Source organism: Lepidochelys kempii, chromosome 3 (assembly GCF_965140265.1).
Source record: "Lepidochelys kempii isolate rLepKem1 chromosome 3, rLepKem1.hap2, whole genome shotgun sequence".
Classification (NCBI taxonomy): Eukaryota; Metazoa; Chordata; order Testudines; family Cheloniidae; genus Lepidochelys; species Lepidochelys kempii.
Window position 1 is genome coordinate 108322457 of NC_133258.1, and position 26905 is coordinate 108349361.

Sequence of the window (26905 nt, forward strand, 5' to 3'; positions counted from 1 at the left end):
AGTAATAAAAGACATATGCTTATGTTTTTTTTCTGTAACGTTTGCTATCAGCAACAAAAACAAATAGGCAAATGATAATGTGTTACTAACCAGTAATGTAAACAGTGGTCTATGCAGGCATTTGAGCATATAAAAAACCATATGTTCTGGCTCCAGACCCTTACACTTTATAGCATTGATATAACTTTCTAGGAAATTAATTTGGATATAGAGTCAAGGAGCTACTTTTGAACTTTTGAACTGGTGGGGCCCAATGAGGTTTTAATCTTTATGGGTGAAATCCTGGCAACATTGAAGTAAAATGGCAAAAAAACTCTGACTTCAATGGAGCCAAGATTTTACCCAACATATTTTTACAGTGTACAGCAGAAAAAATTCTAGGAAGTAAATAAATAAATGACATGGCTCCAGATTACCCCATCCTGCAATAAAACCTGGGTGCCCCTATATACAGCATGTGTTTCCTATAGTAAGATAAAGATAAATTCCAGCTTCACCCTTAGAAACACGGCCCTTTCATTCTGTGGAAACATGGCTCACTGGCTTCAATGATGCCTGTAGCACTTGCAGACAGTTGTTTTTAATTAAAGTTCCCCAGTGTGTCATAAATATGCTTATTTAATCCACATAGTAAAAACAGTGGGTTTAATTCTCATTTACACTAAATCTGTTGTATATCGCTCTGACAATAGTAAAGGAGACTTAGTGTAAACAAGAATAAAGCATAGTGTGTGAAAGATGTTATTCACGATGCAAAACAAAACCAAACACCACACTGCTGTCCCCTCTCAATAGCTGCAAAGGGAGTATTGAAGCTGGAATCACTGAGGAACTCTATTCTGTATTCACTGATTTCAAATTTGCCTTTTAACATATGGGAGTCAAACTCTTCTTTCACGTACAGCAGTGTAACTTCATGGACTCAATTACATACAATTACACTGACAAAACTTAGAGGAGAATTTAGAGTCTGATCTAAATGCCAAAGACTCCCACTGACTTTGGTTAGAGATGGGTCAGGTCCTTAATCCATACTTTGGAAAGTTTATTCTTGCTTAGACAAAAATCCCAATGAATGGAAGTTTTGACTGAAGAAAGATGGCAAGACTTGGTTCATGTAGTCCTTCTGAATTTCCTTAATCACATCTTAAAACTGCATTGTAGTTAAAGTATAGTGCGTGCTATGAGGAAGTAGCCAAGCCATAATTTCTGTAACAACCCAGACAATGCATGTGTCCAACAGAATTATACTGCCCAATTAAGGCACCTAGCAGCATTGTTGCCATACTAAAAAACAACTTTTAATTTGTTTGGATCACTTGAATGACTAAAAGAAGATTTTAAAATGTGCACAATCTCTGCTTCTTTGATAGCATGATTAAATAAGCGTGGGTGTACCTGTCCTTTAAGAACTGTCCACTGGACATGCAGAGCAATACAACAATAATCTGATAATTTGCTAATATGTGATCAGACCTGATCAACATTTTCTAATCTACTGCAGTTGTTTGTGAGCACAGACACTACGACTATAGACACCTTTTAACTCCTCTGAAGTTAAATACAGTAGGAGAAGCAAAACATGGCTTATTACACAAAGTTCAAACTGAAAAAAGATTTTGAATCTCATAAAGGTAGGGATTAGTTTTTACACACAGGCAGAAGTCCACTGGTAATAACTGTTACTGTCTGCTTCTGAAAGACTTTTTCTGTCAGGTTACTTCCCGCACTGCCCTTCGGGAGTTCCACAAACAATTTTATAATTGATAAAGCTGCACCTCGGTGGCAACATAAAAATGTATCAGGAGTTCTGGCATCATAGTCACAGCTGACTTTAAACATTAATTCCTTTGGTGGATAAACAGGAGCTGGGACTTTGGTACTACCTCTTAAATGCTCACTGCACTTGACTTGTAGTTTGACAGTCTTTTATATCTTCCACCTTGCAAAATATTTTAATGAGAACCTAAAGTTTACTGAAAACAACAAATATTCTAACATTTATTACTTGAAGGTTTTGGAAAAGTCCAGTACGTGTTTGCAAGTACCTCAAAAGTGCAAACGGAAACTAAAGCCCTGTCTACATTACAACTGCAATGCTGTTAAGGAAATTTACAATTTGGTTCTCCACAAATTTGGTGGTAAACTTGGATCCATTTCTAGTGTAAAATAGACCTTAACAGTGTTTCAAAACTTGCTTCAAGTCTTGATCTGACCAGGTTTGTAACACAGTGGGGGGCTAACTAAGTTGTAACTAATTTCCTTTGCTGTATTTGTAAGGTAAATGGCATTTGAAAGAGATTCAATGAGGATTTCCAAACATACCCTGAGTGTTTGGACAAATTTAGACACTATCTTAGTTTAGGCCCAAAATATAGCCTGTCATCAAATTGTTTGGTACATGGCTGGATAGCTCAGGGCACTAGTAATTGCATATGTCCCCTGTTTCTATTCCATGGGTTCAAATCCATCTCAGAAAGGGAAAAAGAGTTTCATTTGCATAATCAGAATCACATGACTGACATTCCTTTGAGCTGGTTGATATTTTTAATGAAAAAGTGCATTTAAAGGAAAAAATTAACAGAAAATATTTAATTTTTTCAAAATTTTCTGGGTTTTTTTTCTTTTTTGGACTAAAATCCAAAAATTGGGGGGAAAAATACAGTTTTTGAAAACCAAACTCTGAACATTTTGTTTTCATTGTGAATGGCCCATCCTCATTCCCCCGTTGTGTGAGATGGCTTAGGGCCCACATCAGTGTGTAAGGGGTTTGGACCCACTCTGCATGAATATTCTGCTGTCATCTCTCTCCTATAGAGAATAATCATGGCACTTGCAAAGTATTCTGTGCCTTGCAAGCTCAGATGAGAGAAGAGAGGGTCTACAGTTTGTCCAAGTGTGATGATATGATTGTGATTCTGGTGCATTAAGCTTTAGGCACCAAACACAACCTCAGTAATTTTGCAGTTATCACCCTCAAAGCAAGGTGCAATTAATTACAGTTACACAATTTGATAGCGGCAGTAACTGAGACTGGAAGCACAAAGTTCTTGACAGCAGAGGAAGGTAAAAGCAATGCCACACTCTCACTTAACTTGACATGACCAATGGCAGAACATACCTGTGTTTTACATTACACGTGATACTTGTCCACGGATACCGGCCTATCATCATACTATCCAGGGTTGAGTCAGAAAAAAGAAAAGAAAAAAAAAAAAGGCAACCCTAGCACAATGCTGTAATATCTGTGTTGTAAACAACATTGGAAAATATTTAGATCTTTTTTAAAAGCCTACTGGAATTGTAATTTATTCATGGAAACATTTCTATTAGTCCTTAGATTCTGTAAAAACCTCATCTGGGGGCCAAATTTTACCTGAGAGTATCCACTTACATTCAGGGGTAAAAAGCTAATTCATTGGATTACATTAAAATGTGCACTGGAACCTTCGTGACTGAGTCTTTTGTAACGTGTCAAATGCAAATTCCCTGTACACTCTCTTTCTGTCAGCAGTTGCCCACTATCCCCTTTTCTGGCTGACCAGAACACCACATTTCATGCTACCATAGAGGCCAGATTTTTTATTCTAGCAAAGGTCGAAATTAGTACTGTAGGAGCACATCCCCCTACTTATAGGCCTGTAACCTCAGCGCAAATAGAAGTTTAGACATCGACAGCCGGGATTCATGCCCTCGCTATCCAGGCTGGAGGCTTAGTGACAAAGTGATGGCTGACATTGTGTCTGTACACAAGTTGCACAACCCATTTGCCTAGTTCATGACTGCCAAGAAAATACAGCCATTTGCACAGCCAGCTGGCATAAAGAAACAAGCACATCTGGTGACCATCTGAAAGTGAGCAGGCAAGCGAACAAGTAAAGGTATAGTAGAGCCCATTTTAGGGCACCACATAAAGCTGATGCTGTAAATCAGACAGAGGTTCCCAGACTTTTTTTTTTTTTTTGCTGTACCTCCCCTCTCCATGGGAGTCCCATAACTGCCCCTCCTCCCCCTCAACACTACCCACCTCCGACAGAAAATGGCTCACGAAGGGGAGCAGGCAACTCACCTGCAGGGTGGCAGCAGGCCCCAGCTGGCTCCATCCACGAAGGAGCCCATGGCAGTGTAGAGCAGACCAGGGTCTCCTCACTGCCCTACCACCCCATGCAAAGAGCCTCTTGCTCCTGCAGGCTCTGGAGGGTTTAAAATACACAGGTGTGTGGCCAGCCAGCTGTGCAGGCCCGGGCAGGGCAGCTGTGGGGAGAATGTGCAGGGAGTCTCAGCAGTCAGGGATGAGAGAACGGGGAGAGCAGCAGGTTGCAGTGAGGGTAGGGAAGGACTGAGCAAGGCTGAACTCCCCACTCCCCCACAACTGCCGGGGCTCCCTGTTTACTGCTCTAGCCACCCATCTAGCCGCAGCCTCATGCCCCACCTTGTGCTCCCCTGATAACCTTGCCCAGGGGGGCACACCCCACAGTTTGAAAACCAGTACTGTAAATTATTCAAAACAGAGGAAGTAAAGCCTATCCAGCGTATCCTGAGGCGTCTCTATGGTGAAGTACCTTTGTTTGTGTGTCCTCCTCTAGATGATTATCCAGCAATGCCCATTAGCTGATGACAAATAAGCTGGGGAAGGGAGGGCGGCAGGGAGGAGAGAGGGGAAGGTAACCTGCGCTGTGAAGAAACTAAGGCAAAGGGACTCGTGGCTGCCAACCAAGCAGGCTTCAAGACAGTAGGAGTCTTATAAGCCCATGACAATCACTTGAGTTGTTAAAAATGTATCCCACAAGAAAGGGCATCCCTGCAGGTGCTCCCTGTGAGTTTGAGCCCATAGCAGAGCAATGGCAGTAGCCCAATCTCCATCACAAATAAAAGTCAACTTGCCCTGAGACAGTGGCAACCAGCCAGAGGTGCAGAACGGCAGCAGGGAAGTGTGATGCCCAGGAAAAACCAAAATCCGTCAACATGGAAAATCTGAATTCCAAGGACTTAGGCTCTTCCTACAGAGTTTTGTTGTTGTTATCTGCACAATCTAAGATATTTTTCACCATATGATAAAATTAAGACCTCAGTTAGACTGGTGTAATTCCAGAGCACCTCCACAGATATCAGCAAAGTTACTATGGCTTTACATCAGCATAACTAAGATTAGAATCTGAACCTAAGTTTCTGGTTGCAAAGACCGCCTGCACAACATGAACCTGTACATGTTGTCTTTCCAAGTCTGCAGCCTGAGAGATTGAAACAAAGAGCAGTACATTCATTCTACCAGGGCACTGACTCCATATGGGGATTATAAAAATGTAAACACAAACTTTGTTATACCATTTCCAGCAAAATGGTTAAATGTCATCTTAGCACTTTTCCATTGCAGGGATATGCACACAGCCTCTTCCCAATGTACTTGGCATTTATTGTCTACAGAAGGTGAAAGTAAAACTCTCCCATCCTGATTACACTCACACTGCACAGGTGTAAATCACATGCAAAGGGCAAGGCAACAGAGACTGAGGAGCCATAATCACTCTGCACCGATGTCATGGTCTCTTATTATGTGTTCAGTTTGATCGGTAATTTGTTAGGAGCGTGGGTCCCCATCTATACATGGCATGCTGGAGAAGGAATGACTTCAAGCTCCGTTTCTAGCCCAGTGGGCTTTGCCAAAGCACTGTGTTTGATTTGTACGCGTGAAGTGCATAGATATTTTCAGCTCCTGAATCACACTTTGGCTCAACAACCGGCTTCAACTTTTCCTTAACCAAACTATTTTGTTAGCAATTTTTCATTTATTGACTCACAGAACAGAAAATCACCATAGTTGGAAGGGCTATTAAAGAAAAAAATAAGATTGGACCCCCTCCCCCCAAAAAAGAGGCCTTTAAATAAGGCCTGCTTTTATGTTTCTGGTTTTAAAAAAAATTCAGGTGCTAATAAATTACTCAGGTCATCCAAAATTGTTTTAGCTTTCCTAATTTCATTATCTAAATTTATCATTTCTGTTGATTGCTGCTAATCAATGCTTTCTAATGGCTCAGGTGCTCTGACAGTGCAGGAACCAGTTTAGTTCAGTGGAACCAATATAGTCATGAAATAAGAATGGCAGCCAGGCCTGAATATAGCTATTGGAGAGACCTGTTGAAGGGAATGATGGTTACATCTGATAGATCCCATTTATAGTATGTGCTTTTTGCTAAAGAAAAACATGTTTTGCTGTGGTTTCCCCATAAAGTGATGTTGACTTGATCAAGATGCAAACATTACCTGAACTTGGCAAAAAGGAGAAAGCAAAATCTCTTTTTAGGATACAAGAAGAACAAAATATAATTGGCATAGCCTGTATATAACCCATAATCACCGTATCACCTTCTTTCCAGTCTTTAGGGCACATGCTCCCATGGAAGTCAACAGGAAAACTCCATGAGCAGTAACTGCAGAACTGTCTGACTAAAAATCCAATCCTGTTTTCCGCATTCAGGCTTCAATTCAACAAAACACTTGAGCGGGTGCTTAGGTCCATCCGTATTCAGCTGCACTGCTCTAAGCTCTCTAGTGTAGCCGCTCGAAACTGATGGGAGAGAACTCTCTTGTTGACTTAATTAATCCACCCCCAACGAGCAGCAGCACTTATGTCAGCAGCTCTCCCACCCATATTGCATGGTCCACACCAGTGCTCAGGTCGGTATAATTTATGTCCCTTATTCACAGCCCTGAGTGACATAAGTTATACTGACAGGTTTCAGAGTAGCATGTTAGTCTGTATTCACAAAAGGAAAAGGAGGACTTGTGACACCTTAGAGGCTAACACATTTATTTGAGCATAAGCTTTCGTGATGCATCCGATGAAGTGAGCTGTAGCTCACAAAAGCTTATGCTCAAATAAATCTGTTAGTCTCTAAGGTGCCACAAGTCCTCCTGTTCTTTTTATAAGTTATACTGACATAAGTGGTAGTGTAGACATAACTGTATTAAGAATGTGCTTAAATCCCATTAAAGCTTGAAGTCAACTTCAACTTAAGTATGTGTGTAAGTACTTTTCTGAGCAGGGAAGCTTTGCTGAAATTTTGCCTGAGGCTCAGATACAACAGGAGATTAGCCTGAGTGAGGAAGGTAGGACTGGGCTTCTAGTCCAACTGTCCCATCAAGTTAAGAGTGATTTAAACTCTACTTTAAAGATGTAAACTGCTTTCTTTAAATACTTCTATGGGTTAATTCAGCAAAAACCTATAATAGTCTGCTTCATTTCATCTGGCCTGCAAAAATGACAAAAATATTCAGGGACTCAAGCTTTGCTGAACATACATACACACATAGGGTTGGGCTCTCAAAAGAGCTTAGACACCTAACTGCCACTTTAGGTACCTAAATCCCAGAATCAGGCCCCACTGGGATTCACAAAACCCCCTCCCAGCTGCTGCCAACCATGTAGGTGCCTAAAATCACTCGGCACCTACATTTTTGTAGTTAATGTTCCCTAGGCACCTACGATCCTGATTTTGAGCATGCACACTATGTGCTCACATCAGATGTCTAGATGTCTAAGCCTGAAAGAAATGCTTGAACCAGGGGAAGCTAGGCATTCCTCCACTTAACTCTCCTGTGGGGCCCAATCCGGATCAGGTCCTTACACCCAATTTTACACTAAACAAGAGAATAAGTGGGAGCACATCCTTCATAACTTTTAGCCCAGGGGTTAGAGTACTCAGCTGGGATGTGGAAGACCCCCCAGTTCAAGTCTCCCCTCCACCTGAGGGGGAGAAACGATTTGAACAGGGATCTACCACTTCTCAGATAAGTGCCCTAACTATTGTCTATGGGATATTCTGATGCAGGATTTTCGCAGTCTCTCATGAAGCTGTTCCACTGTGGAGAAATAATTTAAAAAGTCATTGAAGCAGAGGAACTGGATCTTGGATCTTCCACCTGCCAGGTGAGTGCTTCAACCACCGGGCTACAGAGTCATCAGGCCGCAGACAGAGAGTAAGTATATAAGAATGACCCTGTTGCCCTTCTTTTGTAAAGGGTGTGTAGTTGTGAATCCAAGGCAGAGGGAGGTGCCTCCCCTGCAGCCTGGATGAGGTGCTTGACTCCAGGAGACAGGCAGGGCTTAGCATATACCGTTTTCGTTGGCATCTTCCACTGGCTAACTTAGGCGAAGAGCTGGCTTTCGTGGATTCCATTCTGAGGTGACTCTCTCTCCCCATTCATTGTAAAGGGAGCCTAGGTGCCAAACTCAGGCTCTGTGAGTCCCAGGGATTTTCTATGCGCCTAAAATGTCGGCCTAACTTTCTTTGTGACTCTAGCCCATACTGCCCAGAGGGTGCCAAAAGCCATCATGGTGGAAGGAGGCAATGAAGAAAAGTGGAGGCAAGAGGCCTCTGTACAGAAATCCCTGGCCTCTAGTGGGTTCCAGAGATCCAAGAAGATCTTTGTGGATCCACAAATGAAACCCCCAACTTCTTTCACAGAGGGAGTGGGGAACTCACTGCCCAGTGGAAGAAATTCTGTGAGTCTCATGTTAGAGTTCCAACCTTTAATATAATCCATTGGAACTCCCAGGCACGTACAGTTTCCCAGGAGTCTTCCTATATTGCACATTACTGGGAAAGAAAAAGAATACTGCAAACAACAGGACTGTTAACTGTTCAATAGCAATTTATAGTCAATAGGCTAGAAAACTGAGTCCAGCCATGCTGTGCCCACCAAAAGATAATGGGTAGGGAGCAAAGATGGCTTTAAGATACCTTTGCATTTTTCAAGGACCAGGCAGCCCTTGGCAATAATCGCAAAAGCGCCAGGCTGCCCCATGACCTCTTTCTCACAGACACATCCCCTGTCACAGGGGCCTGGCTGCGTTATGCTGCCAGAGTGGCCCAAAGCATCCAGAGTAGGGGCAAAGATCTGGCCCAGTTTCTTTTAGAGACTACAATCTATCACTGTCCCAAAGGCACGTGAGCTGTGTAAAATACAATACAGTATAAATGTTTGCAGAAACGAAACAATTACAGCAAAATGCATGTTATGCAAACATCTTATCTACCAAGATGACACAACAGAGAGCACATAGCACAAACAAAGCACAAAGGCAACAGCATTGTTAAAAAAGAAACAAAACAAAACAAAAAACCATTTAGCGAAGAGCTCCACCGCTCTTTCTGCAGCCATTAGGACAGCAATAGCACTGGAATGGCCAGACAGCCTGGAAAATTGGATAAACTGAGACAGAGAAGAGACAATTGAAAGTAAGGAGACAGACTGAAAAAATAAATGAGACAAGAGATGGAAAGCAGAAATGCACTATCCACGGTATAGCTGTAATACTGCTAGTAACAGCCATATTTAAACGAGAGACTAGGATTTTGCTTTTAAACAAAACGTGCTAGAAACACTGTTCTATAGGGCTCTCTCCAAGACAGTTTACAGAACAGTTTTATGACACACTCAGAATTTCATGCCTGGAAATAGGATTCCTGTCCACACCAGTCAGCGAAACTATATGCATTACAACCAAGGGCCAAATTCTAATACCCTTAACTCCTTACTACACAAGTAGTCGCACTGACTTCAGAGAGGGCTACTTGTGAAATGAAAGTACTATCAGCGCATTAGAATCCTCCCCCAAACTAGCAGTAGCCAGGTCTTGTTTTTACTAGTGAGGTTTCAATCAAAGAACCCAAACTTAAAAGCTCTCCCTACTTCTTCCTAGGTTAACAAAATGTCCTTAACTTGAGTCTCTTCCTTATTAATATGGCTAGTGAATGAGATTAGAGAGCTATTATTCTGTTATAGAACTGTTTTACAGACTGCCATGGGAACCGTGTCTAGCAGAGTTTTTCTAACATGGCTCTCAGGGGAAAAAACGCGCTTTCCATACTGGTACGGGAAACAGTTGTAAAAAGAACAACAATTTTCAATGTGGTTGTTACTAGCTTTATTTCAAACACAGTGTGGATGCAGCTTCTCTGTCATCCATCTGTTGTCACAATTGTCTTCCTGTCTCCTTAACTTTTTTTCTTTCGTATCTTAAAAAAAAAACAAAAAAAAACCCAAAAAGCAGCAGCAGCATTTGGCCAAAACCTGATCAAAAGGTGACTTAGTCTAAAGGTAACACTGACTGACTACAGTACAGCAATTTTTCTAACATCCTTTGCAAATAACATCAAGTTTTAGCCACTAGGATGTTACAACTGTGGCTGTGGATTTTTAAAATTCAAATCTGATGTGCTCAACACCTCGCTAAAATGATTTATTGATTGAAGGATACCAACTGTGAACCTGCCATCGAAGAGACATGCCAATCTGCTCGAGAGGAATGAAGCCATGAAATCACATAACATGAGGCAAACACTTCTTTAAAAATTGACAGTGAACTTAATGATAGTGTTATGGAAAAATTACGCCAATAAAATTGAACTGGAAGGTGTCAGGGGATGAAATATTAACTGACCCCTTGACATGTTTGATTCTATATACACTACTCCTTGGAAAAGTTGTTGTCAGGTCATTCTCCCTAAGAGGTCCTTGACTGCGTAATTCACTTCCTTCCTTGATTCAATTGAGTCCAGAGTTATTAACCTTGCAGGCAATCTGCAAAGCCCATCTTGCCTTGAAGGTATTTCAGGGAGATTGTGAGTTTGTAGATGAAGGCAATGGAGTCTGAAGGATGAGTTAGGTGGCTTGATAGAGTGACTTAATTTCTTGTGGGACAGCCTATTAGTTGGAAAACTTGTAATTTGTGAAATTAATGAACTAAAGATTTCTATTGAACTATTTATATTCTTGATTGTGTTTTTTAAGTGTTGGGTGGTGCCTAGAGCTCTGGAGAGATGATAGAGAAACAAAAGAATACATTACAAAATAAAATAAAATATTAGGTCAGGTCTTCATTTGAAAGGTTTTGCTGAGAAAGCTATACTGGTAGCTAGGTTACTTGCAAATGCTCCTAGTGTGCACAGAATTTATACCAACCATCAGCTCGGACTGATATCGCTTAGTCCAGTCCCCACTCCTGCCCTACCGAGTGATATAAGCTTTACCGGCAAAAGCAGAGTTTTGCTTGTATAGCTGTGTCTACACTAGGAGCTTTTGCCAGCACAACTATGTTGGCCACAGAAGACAGCTCATCACATCCCTGATCAACATAGCAATGTCAGCAAAACTCTGGATTACAGCCCTGGCCTTAGATTGGTGGGGGAGATTTCCCATACTTTAAAGACTAAAGTATTGCCCTCTGCCAGTATTGCAAATTTTAAGTTTTCACGTGCTTTTACAGGAACGCATCATGATACAATGTCTCAGCAGTGGTGCCCTGTACAGGAAAGGCCACAGCACTTCTAGAATAAAAAGAAAATCTGGGCCACTTTCATGTATTGACTCGCTCTGCCGCCCTCCCACTATTTGGGAGGGAGAAAGCTGAAGGAACCCAACAGGCTCTCTCCCTGACTCTGCCCTGCCCCTCCAGCTCTGCAAAGCCCACACTGTGGGGTTGCCATGGATCAAGAGAAAGTGGAAGCATACAACAGAGATTGAATGCTCGCCTTCTGCAGGCAGAGGCTCCTCTCCAGATAGAACAGGTGCCTGAGATCTTCTCTTCCTATTTGCATTGTGACTGTAAGCATGCCGGAATAATATTATCAAAAGAAACACATTGAGTTAGACAGACATGAAGAAACAAAACCAAATTTACCGAGGCACTGAAAAATTCATATAATTTAAACCACATGTTAGAGGAATCATCATGCGGATCCACAGGGACAACAAAAATATCATGCAGGCATGCTGCTTATGGTGTATTCCATTGTCCCCAATCATCCATGTTGTTTTAACATTATTATCTCTGAAAGTGATTTTCATAAGAGAGTGGGAAGTGACTTTAATAAGCCCTTGAATAAATTAAGATCAGTGAGGGCTTTGGCAGCATAGTCACATGTGGCTTGCAGCCCTGGAAGGGTTTACCTGCCTTTGGTTTGGCAATGTCTAGAGCTGTGCTCCCTGTCCACCAAGCATTATCTAATTGCTTTACAAGGCCTGCAGCAGATATTTCTGGCAGCCTGGATCTAATCCAGGCTACTATAGTTTCCATGGACAGGAAGTTTGAAGTTTTGGGATTAAAACGGCAGGAGGCTGAGAAGAAAATTGACGACCTGGAAATAACAACTGATAGGTGTGACGCAATCATCACTGCGAAAGCTACAGAGGGTGAGGCTTAGAAAAATGTAATCAACAACCTGGAGAATAATCTCAAATAAAGGGCTACGGTTAGCATAGGGGAGGACGATTCCTGAGACTGTACTGACACGAGAGGCTTCAGTATCCTTTTGCAAAGCGATTTCAACCATTCCTTACTGAATAAGGTAGCAAGTGTGTGATGCGAAAGCATATGGCAGTGCAGACTGACTTGCCTGCTATGGTTTTTTTTTTCAAACTAAGCTGTTGCTGTCTAAGAGCTGCAGCAGTGATGGGGTTAGAAAAGTTGGGATGGACAGACTTGATTTCCACCCCACCACAGTGAGGGCACATATGGCAGGATTACTGGGAAGTTCATTCAGGCAACTCCCTACTTAATAATTGTCTAATGTGCAACACTTGGCATGAGAATCATAACTTCAGTAATATCATACAAGCATAACCCTAGCTTTTCCTGGCTCATATGATTTTAAATCTGGAATAAAATAAATGGCACTAAAAGGCTGCATGCTATCTCCATCTCCATCCGTCAATAACCACCCACCTTCATTCCACTGTTGTCAAATCTTAATATAGTGATGTGTTTTTTAAAGGGCAGTATTTCTTAAAGGGGCAAACTGTTATCACCACTAGAATCTTATGAAGCTAGTAACAGAATGCATGGGAACCCAGCCCTCTCTCAGTCAACTATCTTCCCACTGGAAAATCGTGTGGGGAACATGACCAGCTGCGAGTTCTCATTCCACCAGCTCTTTATTCTTTAAATAAACCCCAAAACTCAGATGCCATTGAATGCTGAGACCCCTCTGTGTTGCTTGAATGGTACAAATAATCCTTAAAGATACCCTAAATGGATGGCTGAGGACTCCCTAAAGTGGATCCTGTGGCTGCTCCAAATTACGCTGGGGCCCATACTAACCCCTGGCTACCCCAATGGATCAGGAGATCACAAAAATAGGTTTTTAAGCAATCTTTGCCCCTGTGCTCTGCTCAGCTACAGTAAGCAGTGCTCTACTCCAGCTGGGTCAGTGCCCAAATTTACAATGGAAAACTGACAACTTTCAAAAATCTATCTCCTTAAATACCCAAGGTTTGGGCCATCGGGAGGGCCTGTGCTCAAAAGCTAATCAAAAAGAGAAAAGTAAGGGCCACCCTAGAACTAGAAGACTCTGCGGAGGAAAACTGAGGTCTCAGCAGGGGAGGGGCGCACCGGGGCTCAGGGCTTTAGCAACAGGGGGAGCACTGGGCTGAAATCAGCGCTCCCTTCGAAGCAAAAGCCCAATCCCTGGCGCCCCCACCCCAGGGCTGAAGCCAGGAACGGAGCTCTGGGGCTGAAGCCCTGAGCCCCCTGCAAAGCTGAAACTAGGAGCGGAGCTGTGGGGCTGAAGCCCTGAGCCCCAGCACTCCCCCCCGGGTCTAAAGCCCTGATGCAGGCGCTCCCAAGGATCAGAAGCCTGGACCTTTCTAACTATTGACGGAAAACTTTTAAAAGACATGGACTGGGAGGATATCATTCGTGCGTTTGTGGAGCAGAAGTCAAGGAAGAAACATGCGCATGTGCAGTAAAGTAGCACCTGCCCGCTACCTATGTGATTGTTTTAATTGCATGTATTTTTTTATTGTAGTGAATAAAAATTTAAATTACCATTTATAGTTTTTCTGGTTTCATTTTCTATGGAAAGCACGAAGGTCAGCTGTAGGCAAGGGGGGGGAGAGCACTGAAGATGCTGTGCCTAAGGGCGCATAAGGTGTAAATCCGTCCCTGCATGTTATATGGGGCTGGGCGTCACACAGGTCTGCCTTCCATGTAGTTACGGAGATCTGTCATTAAATCTGACCTTTTTTTTCCTAGCAATATTTCTGTCTACTCAGAATGGATAACATCCATACAGGATGCTCTTTTTAAACTGTGTATTCTAAATTGATACACATCCACTCAGCTGCATGTTTTGATACTCCTATTTTGTAAAGTGCTTTCTATGACTCCAGAAAAAGTATATCCAGACATGAAGGAGGAACTTCTACCTGTCTACATTCTTATATGACACCCATCATCTTGCTCAGATTAATGCTCAGGACCACCTGAGAGGTTGAGGAATTAGCAATCTCCATACCCAAAATGGGAATCTCAGGCACAGAAAAAGTAAGTGACCTGCTCAAGCTCACACACAAAGTCTTTGGTTGAGCCAAAGACTGGATCTGCTGAGCCCTGTAACCATGAGACCATCTTTCTTCCCATGTTGATGCATTCCACTGAAGGGAAATGATCCAAAGCCACTCAGATTATAGAAATAATGTTATTACCATTCAAAATTGTAATTTTGGCCAGATAATCCCTCATTAGAAATACAATTTTAAAATCTCTACTGATACATGAAGTAAAATCATATTGTCATTTTTGTCATTAATTCATATGTGTATTAAAATGGAATATATACTTATGTTTTATTTTGGTAAAGTCAAAACCCATGTAATAAATATAATACACATTACACGTATAATGCATCAGAGATGGGGGTTTCACGTGTGTTGATGCAAGCTATTTTTTCTCTTTCTCAGTGCATAAATCTAACTCCAGGAGAGGTGGCTAAGGCTAGTTGAGTGTGCACACCGTTAGGAAACAGCACTGTTGAGTTCTAATCCTAGGCCTGCTACTGAATAGGCAGTCATGAGGCCAAAACTTTCAAAGGTGGGTACCTATAGTTAGGCACCCAAAGAAGTGGCCTTATTTTAGGAGAGGGTGCGACCCACAACTGCTATTGAAGTCAATGTGCTTTCAAAATCAGGCCACTAATTTATGTGCCTAAATCTGGCTTTAGATCCCTCAGTCTAGGCACCCACATTTGAAAACCTTGGCCCTAACATTTCTGTGTCCCAGTTTCTCCGCCCATGAAACGATGGTAATAATTCCTATCTCACTAGGTGCAGTGTGAGGGTTAATTAATATTTCCACAGCCCTGTGTAAAAGAATTACATTAATTTTGCATATCAAAATTTTAAAAATAAATCAACACAGAATTTATATAAATGAAGATCATCATCCAAGTCCCCAGGTTTGGGACTTTCAATGAATTATGTGCCTATAGCATAGGATAGATGCATTTAACCAATAAAAATACATAAATAAACTAAGTGGTAATGAAAAAAGCTGACAGCAGAAGGAAATAATTATTTGTCTCCTTTTGAAGACAAAATTGAGAGAGGACGTCTGAGTGCCACAATTGCCACAAATAGCTGTGCCATAATATGTAACCAGCGTGTTTTCAGAATCCATAAAAGCAAGGGTGGGCCTTTTTTCCTTGGTTTTCATGAAGCTGCCTTCACCTGGAATGGGGGACTGCTGTATCTCTGCATGCTGGTAGTGTAAAAAGCTGCAAAGATGCTTAACAATAGCACGGCATGAGCAGTTTATTTATTACAGAGATAGCTCTAAAGTCTGATACAAACAGACGATCGCTGAGCCTTCAGTGGACAGCTCAGAACACAGGTTTATTGACCATGCACTGTATAACCCTACTTGTATTGTGTCATCTAAGACCTGCGTTAGACTGACATCCTTTACTCATTCTTCCTCCCCCTCCTCCCTTTTTCCCAGTAAACCCTCAAGTTATTTTCCTTATGTCAAGACGCCCTAGTACTAACCTGAAGTGGTGATGACAGTGACTGAACAAGAGTATGAGGAAACATTGCCATCACAATCACTGAGATCAAGAGCTGTCAATAACTGTGTTACACAAAATGTCAGGCTAGATCACAGATTCCGATGCCACAAGGGATCTCTATCAATCTATGAATAATATTCTCAGTTCCACACAGGGTGACCATCCATCCCTTATCATCAGGGAATCTCTTATTTATGGTCTGATCCTGCATCCACTGCAGTAAGTAGCAAAACTCCTACTGACTTCAGTGGATGCAGGGTAGGATCATGGGTCCCAATCCAGCAAATCACTTAACTTTGTTTAACTTTCAGCAGGTGACTAGACCACTGAAGTCATGTGCATAAAACTAAGTCCTTTGCTAGACTGGGGCCTTCGTGCACAGTGCTCTACATCCCAAATCAAATGGCTACAGGGAATGACAACACAGAATACTGCACTGCTCACTGACAAATATATTCAATTTTAATTTTATTTCGTGTAAATGAAAACTATCCTAATTCCCTGGATCATCCAAAGGCAAATTTGGGGCTTGTGGAGTTGGTTGGTTTGTTTTCCAGTTTAGTGCAGCCTATCAAAATGAAGATAAAAAGGAACAGGTCCTTCATAGGATTTATAGTCCAATCCCACATTCCAAGTTTTGCCAAAGTAAACACTATTGGATAAGGCTCGCAGTTCACAAATAACCAAGGCCCACAGCTTTTAGATGCTGCTACCATTTAACAAATTCTAAGATTCACTGATCCTTGTGCAGCCAGGTTTCCAAACACTTACACTCAAACTGACCATGGCAATACTGTTGTGTTTTTTGCCATCTGCCTATCAGCTTATTAGTTTTGAAAAAATGACCTCTTATCCTCAGAAGTGACCTGTCCAAAAGAGAATTACGGCCCATTTGTGGAAAGACATGCGCTGCTGCATCTGTTTGTGGAAAAGTACAAAGGACTTCCTTTTACGGGACTCTCAAAGGAGCACTTAGCACTGAACTGAGATGCACAATTTAAAATTTATTTTTGTTTTGAAAGCTTACCAATCTTTCGTCTGAAGTAATTATGCGCTCGCTCTTGCTCAAAACTGATGGCTCATTTTAAATCAACCAAAGTTCCATGCACAGAGTAGCTGTGGGATTAGAACCTCTTTGCCATAATAAATTATCATGGCTGTACAGGATCACTTTATATCAAAGATCCAGACATGAACCCCACCAAAGACTGAAATGAAGTGCCCAAAACACAAAGTGGAATACACCATAAGGAAAGTGTGAAGAAAAGATTCTTTCAATGTGTTAAAAATCTATGCTACAAAGCAAAACAAACAAAAATTCTAACTTAAGGCTCTTGCTCCTTTCTGATGTCCCCCTATTGTGAACCAAATCATATACACATTCTTAATACCCCAACCTGTCAAAACATGGTGAGTTAAAGATGGCCTGGTATCACAAGTTCATTGTTTTGATATACTTACAATTGGGCTTTTTACAGGGCCTGATTCTGATCGTACTTTCCCCTGTGCCAATCAGAAGTAACTCCCTGGAATTACACTTGGATAAGTGAGAAATCGGAATCAAGCACATAATGTATATTCCATCTAACACCATATTTTTAAACATATATTCTAGTTCTACTCACATTTTTAGAGGCACCTGAGAAGGTCCATTTTTTCTGTCAAAAATATTACAGGAAAATGCTGGGAGTAATAGTCATTAAAAAAAAATCAATAATTTCATTAAAAATTTATTAAAAGAAAGCAGTAGTGTTATATTACTAACTAGTGGGGGGTCTCATATTATTACACAGAGAACGGCAGCAATGGAAAACCTTTTTCAATTGCTGTTTCTATTCCTTCCTCTTTTACTTGGTTCAGAAGCCCTGCATAATTAATACTGTAGTACTTAATAAATGCTTATGAAGCTACTATCTCTCTACTCTTTCAGTTTAATTAGGTGACTGACTTCAGGCATACTATACATTATCATGACAATTTAATTACTTTTTTAATGAGCACACTTAAAAGATTTATAAACAGGAATAGAATAGCACAGAACACTGAAAACTAGAAATACTGTGAAATGAAGCACAGCTCAAAGTAACGTAATCTAATGTATCTATCTAGTATCTGTACGGGAGACTCATACAGAATTTTGTATTCCTCCTCAGAATACTGGTTATAATCTTCCTTAGAATTCATCTTTTTGTCCAGGTGGATCATGTTAGATTTAGTGGTTAATAGCCTAAAGTGGTTCCAGGAACAGTAAGGTAACTGAGCTTTATATTACCGAAAATCTATTTGTAAAAATGAATGGCCCTTTTCCTTCCTTGTAAGTAATCAGTAAATCTCTTCTCTCACACCATCCCACGAAACCCACACCCAGAAAATGTGACTGCAGAGAGGCAAATCTCCTAAACTATTCCACCTGGCAGAGACAGTCAACAGTATTCAATGGGCTACAGGTTTAACAATCCTCAACCCAGATTATTCCTGACTAGTATGTCAAAAACTTGCATGTGAAAACATTGCAAACTATCTGCACAACTCAGTGTAATAATCAAGGTCTGTTCACTTGATATTGCTATTATTTAGGGCTTAATTTCCCCTACATACATGACTGTAACTTCTGAGTAATTAATGGAACTAGACTTGTATAAATTTGGAGTAAATTAAAGAATCAGACCCTTAATGTTTACTTTAATATTGCTCAAAAGCAATCAAACTACAAAAGATATAATGTGCAATAAATATGAGGAAACCACTGTCCTTTTATTCTTCTTCATCAGGAATAATATAAAAATAAGCATACGGCTACGTACAGCTATTCCATAAACACAACTGGGTACTAAAAACAAACAAAAACGTACAGCTTTGAACTGTCTTCCCCAAGTCAGCTACAGCCGCCACAGAAATGTAATGCCATGTGCCTTCCCATCTACGAGCAATGCCTGAATTGTCATGCATGGTTACTCCCGTTATTGCAGCTTTTATCACAAATTGCGGTAGTCTGTTCTGCAAATAGAAGAGTGAGTCTCACATATATGGACTGATGGCATAAATCAGGGAGCAATTTACACTGATACTAGTAGCTTTTTTCCTAAGCCAGTTATTACAAACAAGATGCATGTACACGACAACTTTGCTCTTCATGATGGAGAGAATTCAGCAAAGCATAGAATACTGCTCCATGCAAGCCTCCTTCAGAGTCACACACAAGGGCCAGAGGAGGCAGGGCATGGGTGGAACTGAGAAGAGACAGTAAACGGATCTAACACTGCACAGATTTCCTCACAGGGAATCCTGGTAAGTACCTCACATAAAGTAGGTTACTTCAGCCATCAGTTTGGAGCAGCTTCTGTGGAGTAGCTCTGTAATCACTCTCCAGCCTGGGGGTACTCTCTCAAATCCACCCTCGCCTTGCTCGTTTCCCTAGTGCCCAGGCCCAATTAGTCGTGGCTGGTGCCGGGGGTTCAGGATTTTAGCCTTACTTATGGTGAAGTGTGAAAAATCTCTCTAGGAATGGGTATCTCTATCTTTCTCCAAATCAGAATATTGCACAGGTATAAGTTAAATTAGTTTTTAGACTACAGTTAAATTGGTGCAAACCCCTGTATCAACGCTTTTATTTCAGTTCAATTAAAACCTATTCCCAATTGATTTAAGCTAAACCAAAAAATAAGCCCTCTTTAATGAAAATAAGACTGGCTATACACAAGTTTGTGCCGGTTTAGTATATTATTGATTTAAATTCACACCTTAGGTGATACCTGTCCAACTTTCAATTGTAAACCATAGAAGATTTGGACTAAAGAGAAAGGTTTTCCATTTGGGAGCTGTATCTACAACTGTCTCTATTAATTTAAGGGAACAAAATATAGCTGTGCATACTTGGACTGGAGTTGATGGAATCTCCAATACGTCACTCTTAACTACTAAGGAGGGGTTAAAAGGGAAAGCACTGCAAAATAACCTAGAACAGTTATGGGCATATTCAGGGTTATAAGCACTGTCAACAGACAGTTTTTAAAATATTAAAGGGGCTGCTTATGAGCGACATATACAAATATGGCCACAGCGCAGCATTATTGTAATTGTCTTTTCTTTTTCTTAAATAAAAATACCCCAAATCCTTGTCTCACTCACAGGCAATGAAATTAATTAGAATGAAGTTCAAAGCCACAAATGTCTAGTGTTTCTGCCCGCCTGCAATGGCACAGAAGGAACACAGAAAAGGTATATATTAAAGAAGGCATGCTATGATACACTGCATCATCCAGTGTTTCAAGAAGCTACTTTGTCTGCAATTTCCATTTTCAGAAAAGTTGTGCAAAGCTTAAACAATGGATCTCCTATAGAGCTACTCTTTCATCCTGCCTCGCTGTACAGCTGATGATTGATGATGGGTCAAGAGGGCAGCAGACTTTGGGTGCACAACATTTAAATACTTTATCAAAGATGGCAAAAGGCCATGTACTACAATAACACAGAAAATACTTCCTTTTACTGTACAGCAGACAAATTCCTTCCTCTCAGCTGGCTCCATCTGCAGCTTGTGGTTCACCAGTCAGAGCATGTACAAGTTCTATACTAACAAAACATATGCTTAAAAAGCCTTGCAGTGCCAGCTAATGCTTCCCTTTATTCCTAAGGTGGATCTAATGTTGAACATTCTCACAGAAGCGAAGAGTCATCCATGTCTGTGCCACCAACACTAACACGGAATTACATAAATGGACTTCTGTAGATTACAAGCACTTTATCTACAGTAAAAGAATACAAAACCAGACCACCTACTTTTGCTTTAAAACTAGGAAGTAAGAACAGGTCAGATCTTTAAAGGTATTTAGTTGAGCTGTACAAACACAGAACAAAAAGATGGTCTCTGACGGAAAGTGTATGCTGCATAACTCAATTCTGGGTGTGAATGACAGAGAAAAGTGTATACTACAGTGATGCATTCATATCATTACAGTTAATGTTGCGTCAGCAATTTCATGGTAAACTCCTGTTTTCAGTGGTTTTAAATTGTGGGGGGAAATGGCCCTGTCAGATAAAATCTGATGCTGGTCAGTGTGAAGTGTGTCACAACTTTAATATTACTGAGACAGTTATGGTTTCTAACAGATGGTAAGTGCACACACAAATCCACATCTTTAATCCACTGGTTCAACAAGGTTTGAGTTTAGACTAAATCTAAAAATAAAGAACAAAATTAGGAGATTTAAATTAATAACCTTATTGTATAGTATAAAGGCCCCGATTAATAAATGCTGTTACACATCTTATTGAACCATGAACCTTTATATGCAAATAAGTAACTTGCCTCTGAACATTTCCCCCCATTTTTAAGAGTATGAAAACGTTGGTAGCAAATGTTGAAGTTAAACTTTGGGGTTTTTTTAAAATGATATTTTCTGTAAGAACTGGAAGATATTTTGGGATGCATGTAGATCTTGGACTGAAAGCTATTTTTCTGATATGCACACCCCAAGTTGTCTGCCATACAACCTGATCCTAAATGGGAAATTTACAAGGATGAGTGAAAAGTTGACAATTGGGGATGGAGGGATCAGAAGCCACATGCAACTAGAGTCAAATTCCTTTACGGACTAGATAAAATAGATATGCTAGTATTTACTGACAGTCATTTATTCAAGAAGGCTTTTAGGAACAAATATTGGTTTAAAGGAAATGAGAATCCTAAATTATAAGAGGCCAAATTCCAGATCCCTACACAGTTCTTGCTAATACAAACACCATGGATTGGGAGAGGAGGATGCGGAAGCTGTAGGGCCACTGGGTTTTCCCTCATAAAACGAAAAGGGAAGTTGGGGTAAATAACCACAGAGTTTAAAGGGAGTTGTCAAGTGAGCTAAGTAGCTAGGACTCTGGGAGTCAGGGGCCAGGCAGCAGTGAAGTCGGGGCCTGCAAGCAGTGAAGTTGGCAGATCCCCTGAGATCCTCAGATTACCACAGAGGGTGAAATCTCCCCTACCCTCTCAAAGGTAGAATCAGAAGGAAACCTGGCAAGTTGAACATCAAGAGTTTCCATTCCCCACATGCAGGTTGTTCCTGCATAGGGCAAGCTTATTGATGTTACAGTGCTAAATCATCATCTTTGCTACTAGAAATGATGAACCTCAAATTTTACATTGTTTCAGTTCTTTCAGTTACTCAGATAATCCAAACCTCCTGGGTCTGCAACCCCGAGTGGCAAATCTCACAAAGAAGAGGCTTTCTCAAGAGATTTCCAGTCCTTCTGGCTCTGGCAGGAACCAAGGAATTTGAAAGAGCACAAAAATGAAAAAAACAACAACAATAAAGTTAACTACACATTTCTGGACATCACAAAAGACTTGGTTTGGGTCCAGTTTAAGGGACAGGTGAGGGTTCAAGTTGTTTCAGATTTTATCTAATCATATTTAACCATCCTCATTAATTATCCATATATGAGATTCATATTTCCCAGACAATGAGTGAAAAAAGTCATGCAATAAGAAAGGGAAGAAGATCTCGGGGCGGGGGTGGGGGGGGGAGTACTCTGTGAAGATTAACTTGTTCTGTAAGATAACACTGAAATTACAAAGAACCATCCTGAATGTGATCAGAATCTAAAAATTCACCACTAGCTTCACTGAAAGGGAGGGAGAATCAAGACTAATTTGTAAGTATTGATCATTGTTAGAATCTGCATTTAGGGCATGCACTGTGAGTGAAGCAACCTGGATTCTATTCCCAGATCTTACACTTTCTCATATCATATACTTGCTGTGAGACCTGAGCAAACTTCTTAACAGTCCTAGGCCTAAGTTTGCAAAATGGGGATAATAATATTTACCTATTCCACAGAGATGTTTGGAGGCTTCATCAATTAATCTTTCTAAAGCACTCTGAGGGGCTACAAAGTACCATGATCTGTATTTGATTTGCTTAATAATTTTGATTGGTTCCCGTTTCATTGTGATAACAGAAATAGGGAATAGCCACAAAGTTTACACCCAGGTTCAAAATTCAGTGGTCTTTTTATCCGGTTGTTAGGCTCAGGTTCCTGTCTAATATATGTATATATATGTGCACATGTCCACGCATACACAGGATCCGCAATAATTACTGCTTATGTATAAGAAGGGACTTGAACTCTGTGCAGCTAAATTTTAATCCAAGAGAAGAAGAAAAGTGTGTTTTAATAGCACCATAGCAAAGGTCTTTCCTTAGAACCTCATTGTTCCCCGTCATAAAGTCTCAGTGCAAGGTATAACAAATAGTACTCTGAGGCATTGCGGTATCTTTTGAATCACTGCCATTACCCGAGAAAACCCCAGGAAGTGGTTTGTATGAGAAGCTGGACCAGACTTGCTTAGGTGTCAGCTGATGTCACAACACAAGTCAGTAACAATGAGGACATTGTGAAACCAGGAATAACCTTTGTTATCTTCAGTAGTTTGGGAAATCATTTCTAGCCCAATGAGTACAGAACTTGGGAACTAGTCAAACAGTTAATTATTCACCCAGGGTTTAGTAATTAATCTCAGTTTCAGGCCAAGTCCTTGTGTACCCAGAATAACGTGAAGATCTCCAGCAAGTGAAACAATAACACGAGTCTTTGGATTCACTTCTATAAAGCAGCAATTTTTCCATAAACAGCTGCGATTAAGTAAGGACAAAGCAGCAATCCAGACTGCCGTCTGTGTAAACTAATTGTAAAGGAGGGTGATTTCGTAAATCTTTCAAACCAACATTCTTCTTTTAAACTCTTTCATCCGGTCTTGCTCCAGAAAATATTACATCCCAGTGAGTCTTTTTGATAATGCACTTTAGCTACTCCTGGGGAGCCTGGTAAAGAGGCAACATGGGGCCACAGTGGTTTTAGTCCTGTAAAAGGAATATTCAGCTAGAAATGCTCCCGTGTGTTTACCATACAAAGAGGAGATCCAAACCCATAGCCCAAAGACCAGAGTCGTTACCTCAAAGACCATAATCCTGCATTGCACAAGCAATCTCTCAGTGCTGTGAATGGGAGTTTGGGGCACACAAAGAATCTTCGAGGCCAAGACTATGACAAAAAGCCATTTTGATCATACGAAGGATAATATTTTAGTCAAATGACAAAAAGCAGCAAACATAATGTTACTAATCAATCACAGATGCAAGAAAAAACCCATATCCTTAAAAATGTTGATGCTCAATTTTCACCCTACAAACACTGCAAACTCCTTATACACTCAAAATGGGAGCAACAACGCAAGTTGAAAGGAATCACCTCCTCCAGGCAAACCATAAACCAGACACCCGCAAACAACTCCACTCGCTAACGCCAGAGGCCGTATCAATATGGCCATCATGTCACACTGGAGCTGCCATTTATTGAAGTCCATGGGAGGTCTGCATAAAAACAGAGAGCAAGGTATGTCCTTAAATGAAAGATGCTTATAACACACGGAAAGAAACGGAAATATATGAATCAGTTTACAAAGGTATGCAGAGGATAAGTAATCCAGCATAAAAGAAGCCAAACTGACAAAATAAATACATAGCTTTCAATTTACAAGTGTCGGAACACAGCAGCGCATTAACTGTGTTTAAGCACTGGAAGGGAGGGCTGGCTTCCCTGCTATGTTAAAATGACATTCCCAGTTCATCCATTGCAAAGACATGGTACAAATTACCTCAAGATGTACCTTGCTTGATACATTTGCTGCTCTTCTCTTGGGGGAAAGGGGAGGGAAGGGGGAATACAGACTAACTTTCATTGCTTTACAATTTACTTTCACCACTGCCTGACACTGTGTTTTGTTTGCTTTAAAATAGCTGAGGAGAAAGTAAATTACACTTTTGACCAACTGCGCTATCCCACAAGCATTTGTGTGATGATAACCCATCACACACAGAAAGCTGACATTTCTCGAACTGGCATTTGCTGAATGCAACGGCAGTCTCCAAAAACACAGTGACCTTTTTATTGGCAACCTCTTTAATTATCTCACTCTTGTTCGCGTGGAATATCCTTTCTCTCTTTAGAAGAAAGCAAATCTCATCTTACTGCAGACACAATAATGTAATATAATCCAGATTAGGCTCCTAATGATTATTACTGTTAAAACGAACAGTTAAGGATTTACCTTAAAAGCCAATGTAAAAGTTTACAATTTCATCTCTGGAATCCGTTCCAGAGAAGAGCACAGTTCTGACCTTCAAAGTCAGTGTTTCAGTGCCTCTTTGATGTGCTTCAGAACAAAAGTTCAAGCTGCATCTCATTTCAGTTTGTCACATTTTGTTTTTGTGTAAATCTGAAGAAAGAAATTGGAGAGAGCAGCCAGGGTTGGCAGTGCTTCCCCTGCCTTCTGCTTTTCTGTCTGTTGATGCTGACACGTGCAGTGCATTTCCTTCTGCCCCCTTTGTTTAAAAGGGTCACAAAGGCATTTGGAAGTTGTATTCCCATCCACCCACCACCAAAGGCTAGGCTCCCTATGGCGCTGCCATGTTACAGTAAGGGAAAGGTTAAAATCTGTGCTCCTTTGGCAGGCACAATGAGCTCAAAGCAAGCAGCTTCCCCTTAACATAAACCCTACTTAAACAACGCAGTGCCCACATTTTCCAAACAGATGTCAGGATTTCACGCCTAGCCTAGTGACTGGTTGGGAGGAATGCAGAACTCTTTTAACATATCTCTGATTTTCCGTTCCTACTGTTTACACATCCCATTATCAATTTTTATAAAGAGAAAAAAGGAGATTCCTGAAAGAGATTGCAGTTGTGAAACAAACTTTTGGTATCATTTAAACAGCTGATGCAGTAAATTGTTGGAGAAATTGTTAGAAGTCCATGTGGAATATTGGCTGTAATGATACAAGAGGAACAAGTAGTTCAAAACAAACTGCATTTTTTAACAGTGCATTTTAAAACAGGCTCATTATTCATTTTACTGTTAATACATGGTTTGGATTTGAACATGTGGTTCCAATAACACTTTCTTATAAGACTTCATGTTATCAGTAAACTTGAAATTGAAAACTAACACATTTATGAACTTTTGTTTTTATTGTAGTCAGACCAAAACAAAATGAAGTTACAAATGCCATGTGTCTGGGCATTTAAATTATAGTTTGGTTGGTATGACTATTAATTCCTGCAAAACCTAGATTGTAGCTTCGACAGACACCAGAGCCACTCAAGTTCAGTTCTTATGATCACCAGGTTGTAATGCGTGGCTATTAATCAGGCTTTTTAGAAGTGGATATTGTAATAACCATATCCTGCTATCAATTTTTGTGAAGATTCCCATTATCTTCTTTGGGAAATTCACAAGTAGAACAAAGGCTGGATTTGGCCAAAAATGCAAAAACTATGAAAAACATATTTAAATGATTAGAAACCCAAACAAATTTGAAGTTTAAAAATTAAAATCCCTTTCAAGTGAAACTACAAATATTTTTAAGAGGAAGATAGGTGGGTCACAATACAGAGGGAGGGGAAAGGGAATGAGTTTCTCTGGAAGTGAAAAAATATCTATTTTTGAAAGAGTGAGCACAGAATCATAGAAATTGGGAGCGGGGACCATTTACTACTCATCTCCCTTATAGTATGCTTCCCAGTGCTTTGTCCAGATTATTTTTGAAGTACTCAAATGATAAAGCTTCCATGACTTGCTTTGGGAGACTACTCCGCAGTCCAACAGATTGCACCAGTAGGATTTTTTTCGGATATGCAACTTCTAAAATTCCTTTTGCTCAGTTTCACCGCTTATAACACCTCCTTACATTCCCTGAAGATGACCACTCCCTCCTAGATGTTCACAGCTTTGAAGTACTTACACAGAATGATATTTCATTTAGAACCAATCAAAGTGGAAAAATGTACCTTACAAAAAAGCTTAGTTAAAAGGAGAACTCTGATCCTCTGATACAGGGCCAGGCTGTGTGCCTGTTGTAGTCAATGGCAAATCTCCAGTGGGAGCAGGATTGAGCACTTGATCAAGACTCAAGAGAGTAAAAACAGGCCAACATTCCTATTTGAAGGAAAGGCTATCTTTAAATCAGCAACACGGTGGCTACATTAGTAGCTTTAATGATATAACAA

The 26905-nt window shown here is 40.6% G+C and overlaps 1 protein-coding gene across 4 annotated transcripts in view; it reads right to left on the bottom strand.

Annotated features, from left to right (window-relative positions):
* The window catches only part of HIVEP2 (HIVEP zinc finger 2), a 151608-nt gene that overhangs the window by 64203 nt on the left and 60500 nt on the right, over positions 1 to 26905 (bottom strand). The window contains exon 2 of one of the 4 annotated variants that reach the window (XM_073337494.1): positions 3122 to 3175. The exons of the other annotated variants lie outside the window; for them this stretch is intronic. The gene's annotated coding sequence lies outside the window, so the exon portion shown is untranslated. The remainder of the gene's footprint in view (positions 1 to 3121; positions 3176 to 26905) is intronic. 4 annotated transcript variants of the gene reach the window in all.